The sequence below is a fragment of the Sciurus carolinensis genome, unplaced genomic scaffold (assembly GCF_902686445.1).
Source record: "Sciurus carolinensis unplaced genomic scaffold, mSciCar1.2, whole genome shotgun sequence".
Classification (NCBI taxonomy): Eukaryota; Metazoa; Chordata; class Mammalia; order Rodentia; family Sciuridae; genus Sciurus; species Sciurus carolinensis.
The window spans coordinates 512318-523965 of NW_025920217.1; the positions used below are offsets into that span (position 1 = coordinate 512318).

Below are 11648 nucleotides of genomic sequence, written 5' to 3' on the forward strand. Positions count from 1 at the left end.
CATTTTATAACAGTAATTGCAAACCAAACTTTACTGTTTTAACAGGCTAAAAAACAGAAAACAGTGCTGGGGATACAGCTCAGTTGGTAGTGTGCTTGTCTTGCAAGCACAAGGTCCTAGGTTTGATCCACAGCACTGCAAAAAAATTGAAAAATAAAAAATATATTAAAAAACAAAAATTACCAAACTTACTGAATGCAGCTAGAGCAATGCTTAGAGGAAAAATATAAAGCTGTAAACATTAAAAAACAAAGATCATAGACCAAGAAACTTCACATCTTAAGAAGTTGGAAAAAGAGCAAACTAAATCCAAAGTAAGCAGGAGGAAGAAAATAAAAGAATAGAACAGAAAAAATACAGAGTTTTGAAAAATCAACAAAGTTAAATCAAGAGATCAACAAAGTATGAGGTCTAGGGTTTAACTTAGTGGTCGAGTGCCTGCCTAGCATGTGTGAGGCACTGGATACAATTCCTAGCACTGCATATAAATAAAATATAGGTCCATTGGCAACTAAAAATATACTAAAAAAAAGTATGAGAAGTGAAATCTGATGAAAGGCGGGCAGTCACAATTATGCTTGATAACATTCTTGGTAAATGACAGAATAAACCTACAAAAAAATTATCAGGTGACATTGTGCTCGCTGTTGGGGCAGATTCTCAGCTAAGCAGGTATTGCCAGGACTAAAACACAGAATTTGTGACTAAAACTAAATCGCGAAATTTAAGAAGGCCAACCTACCGACCTTTGATGAGAATGTGGAGGACCAAGAACTCTTAACAGCTGCCAGATGGACTGGTTCCAAGGGGGCCACAGGCACGCAGACTTGCCGCCCACCAGAGCACTCCTGCCCAGCCCGGGAGTGGCCCCTTGTAGACGTTGGAGGAGCCTGTCGAGTGCCTTCCTGGTGCCCGACCACCCACCATTCGGCCGACTGGCCCGCTTCTTCCTGATGCAGACTGCCATCCACTAGAAGCTGGACAGGACCCCCGAGGTGATTCATGGCAGGGGACGTGGAAGGATTCTGTTTCTCCATCCATGACACCAGTGTCTCTGCTGTGTTCAGAGCACTGTATGAGGAGGGATTGTTTCTTGATGTCACTCTGGTTATTGAAGATCATCAGTTCCAGGCCCATAAAGCACTCTTGGCCACCCAGAGTCATTACTTCAGAATCATGTTTACTGCAGACATGAGGGAATGAGATCAGGATAAAATTCATTTGAAAGGTCTAACTGCTACTGGTTTCAGCCACGTCCTTCAATTTATGTACTATGGAACTATAGAACTGAGTATGAATACTGTTCATGAAATTCTTCAGGCTGCCATGTATGTGCAACTAATAGAAGTGGTGAAGTTCTGCTGCTATTTTCTCTTAGCCAAAATCTGCTTAGAAAATTATGCAGAAATAATGAGACTCTTAGATGATTTTGGTGTAAACATCGAGGGTGTCAGGGAGAAGCTGGACACCTTTCTGCTAGACAACTTTGTGCCACTCATGTCCAGGCCTGACTTCTTGTCCTATCTGAGCTTTGAGAAGCTCATGTCTTATTTGTATAATGATCATCTGAGCAGGTTCCCAGAGATAGAGCTGTACGAGGCTGTGCAGTCTTGACTGCGGCATGATAGAAGATGCTGGAGACATACCGATACCATCATTCAGAACATCAGGTTTTGTTTGATGACCACATCCAGTGTTTTTGAGAAGGTTAAAACATCAGAATTTTATAGATATTCCCAACAGCTGTGCTATGAAGTTGACCAAGCATTGAATTACGTTCAGAACGTTCACCAGAAGCCTTTGTTAGATATGAAATCAAGCCGCATTTGTTCTGCCAAACCACAAACTACAGTATTCTGTGGAATGATTGGACATAGCATGGTTAACAGCAAAATACTTCTCTTAAAGAAGCCAACAGTCTGGTGGGAACTCGAGGGCCCACAAGCACCTCTATGGCCAGACTGCCTTGCTATCATCCATAGCTTTGTTTTCTTGTTGGGTGGGGAAGAACTGGGCCCAGATGGTGAATTCCATGCTTCTTCCAAAGTGTTCAGGTATGACCCAAGACAAAACTCTTGGTTGTGGATGGCAGACATGTCTGTACCACTTCAGAATTTGCAGTTGGTGTTATTGGGAAGTTCATTTATGCTGTAGCAGGCAGAACCAGAGATGAGACTTCCTATTCAACAGAGAGATATGACATCACCAATGATAAGTGGGAATCTGTGGATCCTTATCCAGTTAATAAATATGGACATGAGGGGACAGTGCTCAATAACAAGTTGTTTATCACTGGAGGCATCACCTCATCTTCCACTTCTAAGCAAGTGTGTGTGTTTGACCCCAGTAAAGAAGGGACCATAGAACAGTGGACCAGGAGAACACAAGTAGTTACCAACTGCTGGGAGAATAAGAGCAAGATGAATTATGCAAGATGCTTTCATAAGATGATTTCTTACAACGGCAAACTTTACATCTTCGGTGGCATCTGTGCGATCTTGAGGGCCTCTTTTGAATCTCAGGGCTACCCTTCCACAGAAGTGTACAACCCAGAGACTGATCAGTGGACCATCTTGGCATCCGTGCCAATTGGAAGAAGTGGCCATGGTGTGATTGTGTTAGACAAACAAATAATGGTTCTTGGAGGCCTTTTTATAATGGTCATTACAGTGTTTCCATTCTCACTTTTGATCCGGATGAAAATAAATGGAAGGAAGATGAATACCCCAGGATGCCCTGCAAGCTCGATGGTTTACAAGTATGCAACCTGCATTTTCCAGACTATGTAATGGATGAGGTCAGACGTTGCAACTAATGACATCTTTCTCCCTTTAAAAAAAAAAAGCAAACAAAGCGTTTGTGATAAAATAGTTAATTAAAAAGCATAAAGAAAAACCTCACCAGTTTTACTATCAAAGTCATTGGTCTAATATCGTAAGAATTTTTCATTCTGTGTTAACATTCTTGTTTTTTCTTTTCAGTGGCCTCAAACTCATGCAATAAGTTAATTCTAAGCACTAGCTCTTGAAACTACTTCCAAAAGCAGTTCAATAGAATGCTCCACTTATCTGGAAAGTTGATTTTCTGCATTAAACATTTCTTTCAGATGTTAGCGTAGAAGTCATGCATCTTCTAAGAGAAGACCTGATAAGTGTCACTGGATGTGATTTCAGTCCCTATCTCTATCTGAAACCTTTTTGAACATTACTTTCACTGTATTTCAGTCTGTTATATGTTTTTGTCTTATTATTTAAAAGTTTAAAACTCTTGACCTTTTTGCATGGCTTTTTGCTGAAAATGCAAAATTATAAATTTTCTACAAAATTAACTTTTTATATTCTGAACACTATTTCTAAGCTGCCTTCTCTTATCTGCATTGTGTTAGTGAAAGCATATCCATAATGGCATACATGGTATAAATATATAAGGCACATCCCTTTTATGCATGGTTAGGATTCTTTATTTTTAAGCTAGTGCACTTGCACACACAGTCCGCCATACTTGTTGAATTTTAGATGTAATGTCTTTTCATGCATTAACATTTCTAGAAAGTTAAAATAACTGGAGTCCTCATTTGGTATCAAACTAGCCTATATCTTCAGTCCATACTGATTCAGTAATATTCAAACTCCTTATATTCCTGAAACATATGGATTTATGAAAACATTTTATATTTTCTTTTCAGAAGTAAACGTTAGTGTTCCTTATTGATATATCTTTTCTTTTTGAAATGTTTTTCTTTGCAGTCTGTTTAATGTTGCCTTGTTTTTAGTGAGAATCGGAGTGGTATGTGACAAGTTCTGACCCTGCAGCATGCAAGCACTTTTAAAGAGAATTTAGGTAATACCAGACTCCTAAATAAAGGCCCCTTAAATGTAAGTGCAACTCCCATTCTTTACATTCATTAAGGCTGCTGCATCTGTTATTGAATGGAGGGTAGCAACTCTTAGAAAATTTGAGCTCAGTTTGACTTAGAGTCAAGAAAGAGAATGATAATGTTACTGGTTATATCTACCTGTTTATTTCATACAAAATATTCAGTGGCACTAGGGATGTCAGTCCTTGGCTTTTGTTTAATTACTAGAAGCTACTAGCAAGAAGGATAGTGACCACAAAGTTCAGAATGGATCAAGAATAGCTGTTTGAAAGCATTTATAATAATTGTTTTAGCATTAGCTGCACCTTTCAATTCTTGAAATTCTAAGAAAGAGAGTGTAGTTGACAAAAATTAAGCAAGAGTAATCTGGAAGTTGATCATTCAGATTGATGCCATTTTCTTATGAGTAGTCTATATCTGATACAGACTAGGTCTACACTGGCAAAACTTGCCAGAACTTAGAATATTGGTGCAATATTGAAATGCCTTCTATATGGCTGCTGTTGTATAAATCTTCTAGTTTCACTTTTTTTCTTTTTGCTGCTGCCACCATTGAACATAAAATGGAAGTGTGAAGTTGTGGAAATGTGAAGACTATCTTTTTGTTTGTTTGTTTTTGTTTCTATTTACTTTTTTGCAGTTCTCATTAGACATACTATGAAATAAATCCTGATTTTAAAACTCCAAATCTGGAGGCATTTGAGTTTAAGAAACAGTCAGGTATATAAGTAGCTTGTAAAAAAGAAAAACATTGGTGTAGGTTTTAGAAATCTAGGTAATAATAATGGTCTTTTGTATATGAGACTTAAATTTTCTTTATGTGGTCATTCATTTACTTAGTTTCTAAAAATTGATATCTTAGTTTCCCATGGAAGGTGGGTAAAAGTCTCCTTCTACATTTTAAAAATAATATTTAACTTACTTTTGAAAACTAGGAATTAGGTTAGCCATTTAATTTCTTCTACTACATTAGTTTGTTTAGAATTTTTATGCATGTTTTCTTGGTTTAAAGAAAATAATGTCGTCTCAGAGCAACCACTGGGGCTCCGGGCGGCTGCCTGAGGAGGAGATGCATGGCGAGCTGTTTGGACTCAGAACGACCACTTCAGAACACCGGGGGGTTACCCGGAGGAAGAGGAGAAGTGCGGCGGGTCGCTTGGTCTAGGAGTGACTGCATCAGAGCCACAGGCGGTTGCCAGAGGAGGAGCTGCATTGCGAGCTGTTTGGACTTAGAACAACCGCTTCTGAACACCCGGGGCATTGCCCAGAGGAAGAGGAGAAGCGTGGTGGGTCGCTTGGACTAGGAGTGACTGCATCAGAGCCACAGGTGGTTGCCAGAGGAGGAGGAGAGTGATGAGTTCATTGCACCCAAAGCGACAGCTCCTGAACACCGGTGGCCTGCCTGGAGGTGGAGCGGGGTGGGTCACTTGGTCCGGAGTCACCGCTCCTGAACACTTGGGGGGCTACCCTGAGGAGGAGTAGGTGGAACAGGGTGGGTCACTTGGGCTTGGAGTGACTGCCTAGGGCTACGGGCAGTTGGCGGGAGGAGGAGACTTGAAGTGACTTGCTTGGATTCCTAGTGACTGCGTTGGAAACTGGGCTGCTGTCCAGAGGAGGAGGTGTGTGGCGGGTCTCTGGGTATCGGAGCTATTGTACGGGGCTCCAGGTGGCGGCTCAGAGGAGGGGCCGAATAGCCAGGCGATTAGGTGCAGAGAAGGGTCCCAGGAGCTAGGTGGCTTCTTGCTGGAAGAGCCGCACAGAGCCACGCCTAGGGGCGGAGCAAAGTTTCCAGGACTGCAGGCGGATTCTCTGGGAGAGGCAGCCTAGGGAGACTCGCCTGCAGAGGGTGAGGCTCCCAGACTCAGGAGGTAGGTCCAGGCCACTGGGAACATTGTAGAGGAAGATAGCCCAGCGCAGGCGGTAGTTGTAGATGGAGGGGAACCTCTAGGAGGGGAACTGACCAGCGAGACGTCCCCACCAAGTGAGTCTTTCCTGCTGGGAGAGGTTTTCTCACAGGGACAGTAAAACCAGAGACACAGGCACAAACAGGCCTTGCCTCAGCCCACAGCCTAGTTCCCCGTTGGATGACCATTGGTCAGCAAGTGGAGGCACCTCTGCCCACTAGCAGGGAATATACGCCACCTGAGGGTCACCACCCCTAGAGAGGCAGCTTCTTTGTGGAGCTCTGCATCATCAACTTCCTCCAAGACTTCAGGCTACTGAAGGATAAGAGGGGATATACTAGCAATCTTCAGGGACATTATAAGTCAACAGAGGAAATCTGCAATATCTTAATGACCCAATGATTAATGAACAATATGAGAAAACAAGGGAAGAAAATTCCCCAAACAAATCTAGATGTTACATCAATAGAATCCAACGACAGCATGGCAGAAGAAATGACAGAAAGGGAGTTCAGAATGTACATAATTAAAATGATCAGAGAAGCAAACGATGAGATGAAAGAGCAAATGCAGGCATTGAATGATCACACCAATCGACAGTTAACAGAGCAAATTCAGGAAGCAAAAGATCATTTCAATAAAGAGTTAGAGATATTGAAAAAAAAAACCAAACAGAAAACCTTGAAATGAAGGAAACAATAAACCAAATTAAGAACTCCATAGAAAGCATACCCAATAGGATAGAACACCTGGAAGACAGAACTTCAGATATTGAAGACAAAATATTTAACATCGAAAACAAAGTTGAAAAAACAGAGAAGATGGTAAGAAATCATGAACAGAATCTGCAAGAACTATGGGATATCATGAAAAGGCCAAATTTGAGAATTGTTGGGATTGAGGAAGGCTTAGAGAAACAAACCAAATGAATGAACAATCTATTCAATGAAATAATATCAGAAAATTTCCCAAATCTGAAGAATGAAATTGAAAATCAAGTCCAAGTGGCCTATAGGACTCCAATACACAAAATTACAACAGACCCACCCCAAGGTACATTATAATGAAAATACCTAACATACAAAATAAAGACAGAATTTTAAAGACTGTGAGAGAAAAGAACCAAATTACATTCAGGGGGAAACCAATACGGATATCAGCAGATTTTTCAATCCAGACCCTAAAAGCCAGAAGGGCCTGGAACAACATTTTTCAAGCTCTGAAAGAAAATGGATGCCAACCAACAATCTTATACCCAGCGAAACTTACCTTCAAATTTGACGATGAAATAAAATCATTCCATGATAAACAAAAGCTAAAAGAATTTACAAAAAGAAAGCCAGCATTACAGAACATTCTCAGCAAAATATTTCATGAGGAAGAAATAAAAATCAAAGAAGCATATCAGCAAAGGGAGGAATTATCCTAAAGGAACTGTCAAATAAAGGAGGAACCAAGATGTGTCAAAAAATAAATAAATAAATAAATAAAATTTTAAATATGAACCAAATGACTGAGAATACAAATCATATCTCAATAATAACCCTGAATGTTAATGGCCTGAATTCATCAATCAAAAGAACTAGACTGGCAGATTGGATTAAAAAGGAAGATCCAACAATATGTTGCCTGCAAGAGACTCAGCTCATAGAAAGAGATGCACATAGACTAAAGGTGAAAGGATGGGGAAAAACATACCATGCACATAGACTCAGCAAATAAGCTGGAGTATCCATCCTCATTTCAGATAATGTGGACTTCAAGCCAATGTTAGTCAGAAGGGATAAGGAAGGACATTTCATACTGCTTAAGGGAAGCATAAATCAGCAAGATATAACAATCATAAACATCTATGCCCCAAACAGTGGCTCATCTATATATGTTAAACAAATCCTTCTCAATTTTAGAAACCAAATAGATCATAACACAATAATACTTGGTGATTTTAACACGCCTCTCTCACCACTGGACAGATCTTCCAAACAATAATTGAACAAAGAAAACATAGATCTTAATAACACAATCAATAATTTAGACTTAACAGACATTTATAGAATATACCATCCAACCAAGAGTGAATACACTTTCTTCTCAGCAGCACATGGATCCTTCTCTAAAATAGACCATATATTATGCCACAAAGCTAATGTCAGCAAATACAAGAAGATAGAGACACTACCTTGTATTCTATCAGATCATAATGGATTGAAGTTACAAATTAATGAAAGAGTAAAAAACAGACTACTCCAACACCTGGAGATTAAACAATATGCTATTATATGATGAATGGATAACAGAACATATTAGGAAGGAAATTAAAAAATTCTTAGAGGTAAACGAGAACAAAGAAACATCATATCAAAATCTCTGGGACACTATGAAAGCAGTACTTAGAGGAAGATTTACTCCATGGAGTGCATTTAATAAAAGAAGTAAAACTCAAAAAATAAATTACCTAACACTACAGCTCAAAGACCTAGAAAAAGAAAAGACCAACACCAAAAGGAGTAGAATACAGGAAATTGTTAAACTCAGAGCTGAAATCAATGAAATTGAAATGAAAGAAACAATACAAAAAATTGACAAAATAAATAGTTGGTTCTTCGAAAAAATAAACAAAATTGATAAACCTTTAGCCACACTAACAAAGAGAAGACGAGAGAAAACCCAAATCACTAAAATTCGGAATGAACAAGGAAATATCAAAACAGACACGACTGAAATACAAAACATAATTAGAAGCTATTTTGAAAATCTATACTCCAACAAAATAGAAAAATTCAAAGACATCAACAGATTTCTAGAGACATATGAATTGACTAAACTGAACGAGTAGGACATACACAATATAAATAGACCAATTTCAAGTAATGAATTAGAAGAAGTCATCAAAAGCCTACCAACAAAGAAAAGTCCAGGACCAGATGGGTTCTCAGTTGAGTTCTACAAAACTTTTAAAGAAGAGCTCATTCCAATACTACTCAAAATATTCCATAAAATAGAAGAGGAGGGAACCCTCCCAAACTCGTTCTATGTAGCCAATATTACCCTGATACCTAAACCAGACAGAGACACATCGAGGAAACAAAATTTCAGACCAATATCCTTAATGAACATTGATGCAAAAATTCTCAACAAAATTTTAGCAAATCACATACAAAAACATATTAAAAAGATAGTGCACCATGATCAAGTGAGTTTCATCCCAGGGATGCAAGGTTGGTTCAACATCAGGAAATCAATAAATGTAATTCACCATATCAATAGACTTAAAGTCAAGAATCACATGATTATTTCGATAGAAAAAGCATTTGATAAAATAAAGCACCCCTTCATGCTGAAAATACTAGAAAAAATAGGGATAGTGGGAATATTCCTTAACATTGTAAAGGCCATCTATGCTAAGCCCATGGCTAATATTATTCTAAATGGTGAAAAACTGAAAGCATTCCCTCTAGAAACAGGAACAAGGCAGGGATGCCCTCTTTCACCACTTCTATTCAATATCGTCCTTGAAACTCTAGCCAGAGCAATTAGACACCAAAGAAATTAAAGGGATATGAATAGGAAAAGAAGAACTCAAACTATCCCTATTTGCTGATGATATGATTGTATAATTAGAGGAACCAGGAAATTCCACCAGAAAACTTTTAGATCTCATAAGTGAATTCAGTAAAGTAGCGGGATACAAGATCAATGCATATAAATCTAAGGCATTTCTATACATGAGCGATGAATCTTCAGAAAGAGAAATTAGGAAAACTACCTCATTCACAATAGCTTCAAAAAAAAATAAAATACTTGGGAATCAATCTCACAAAAGAGGTGAAAGACCTCTACAATGAGAACTACCAGAACACTAAAGAAAGAAATTAAAGAAAACCTTAGAAGATGGAAAGATCTCCAATGTTCTTGGATGGGAAGAAATAATATTGTCAAAATGGCCATACTACCAAAAGTGCTATACAGATTCAATGCAATTCCAATTAAAATCCCAAAAATGTACCTTACAGAAATAGAGCAAGAAATTATGAAATTCATCTGGAAGAATAAAAAACCCAGAATAACTAAAGCAATCCTTGGCAGAAAGAGTGAAGCAGGGAGTATCACAATACCAGATCTTCAACTCTACTACAAAGCAATAGTAACAAAAATGGCATGGTATTGGTACCACAATAGAAAGGTGGATCAATGGTACAGAATAGAGGACACGGACACAAACCCAAATAAATACAATTTTCTCATACTAGACAAAGGGGCCAAAAATATGCTATGGAGAAAAGATAGCCTCTTCAAAAAATGGTGCTGGGAGAATTGGAAATCCATATGCAACAGAATGAAACTAAACCCATATCTCTCACCATGCATGAAACTAAACTCAAAATGGATTAAGGATCTCAGAATCAGACCAGAGACCTTGCATCTTATAGAAGAAAAAGTAGGTCGAGAGCTTCAACATGTTGGCTTAGGACCAGACTTCCTCAACAGGACTCCCATAGCACAAGAAATAAAAGCAAGAATCAATAACTGGGATAGATTCAAACTAAAACACTTTCTCTCAGCAAAAGAAACTATCAGCAATGCGAAGAAAGCGCCTACAGCGTGGGAGAAAATCTTTGCCAATCATACTTCAGATAGAGCACTAATCTCCAGAATCTATAAAGAACTCAAAAAACTCTACACCAAGAATGCAAATAATCCAATCGACAAATGGGCTAAGGAAATGAATAGACACTTCACAGAAGAAGATCTACAAGCAATCAACAAACATATGGAAAAAAGTTCAACATCGTTAGTAGCAAGAGAAATGCAAATCAAAACCACCATAAGATTCCATCTCACCCCAATTAGAATGGCGATTATCAAGAATACAAGCAACAACAGGTGTTGGTGAGGATGTGGTGAGAAAGGTACACCCATACATTGCTGGTCGGGCTGAAAATTAGTGCAGCCACTCTGGAAAGCAGTATGGAGACTCCTTAGAAAACTTGGAATGGAACCACCATTTGACCCAGCTATCCCACTCCTTCGCCTATACCCAAAGGACTTAAAATCAGCATATTACAGAGATACAACCACATCAATGTTCATAGCTGCTCAGTTCACAATAGCCAGATTGTGGAACCAACCTAGATGTCCTTCAATTGATGAATGGATAAAGAAACTGTGGTATAGATATACAATGGAATATTACTCTGCCATAAAGAAAGATAAAATTATGGCATTTGCAGGCAAATGGATGAAACTGGAGAATATCATGCTAAGTGAGATAAGCCAATCTCAAAAAACCAAAGGAAGAATGATATCTCTAATAAGTGGATGAAGACACATAATGGGGGGTGGGAAGATTTAGTGTTAGGGTTAGAGTTAGGTTTAGGGAGCGGGACAAGAATGGAGGAAGGAAGGACTTTATAGAGGGAAAAGAGGGGTGGGAGGGGTGGGGGGAAGGGAAAAAATTAACAGAATGAATCAAACATTACCCTATGTATATTTATGATTACACAAATGGTATGCCTTTACGCCATGTAGAAACAGAGAAACAACATGTATCCCATTTGTGTACAATAATAAAAATAAATAAATAAATAAAATTTAAAAAAAAGAAAATAACGTCTTCATTATTTTCCTCATCAGTGATATCTTTTGTTGGAAAAGACCAAGAAAGAACCATCAGACAGGGTAACCTTTTCAAAGGCTTTATACTGCAGTGGTGGTTCTCCTTAATTGCTTAGATATGACTTTATAGCCCTGTTTAGAATAACATCTGATCAAACATTGAATATTTTTCATCTTCCATTTTAAAGACAGAAGGTCAATGTCAAAAGTTCTTGTTTCATAAAATTCATGAAATCTTAACTTGAACTAAC

The 11648-nt window shown here is 38.4% G+C and overlaps 1 pseudogene; it reads left to right on the forward strand.

The window, feature by feature from the left end:
• The first annotated feature begins 1002 nt into the window (after positions 1–1002).
• Positions 1003–2844, forward strand: LOC124975146 (kelch-like protein 15; annotated as a pseudogene).
• The last annotated feature ends 8804 nt before the right edge of the window (positions 2845–11648 follow it).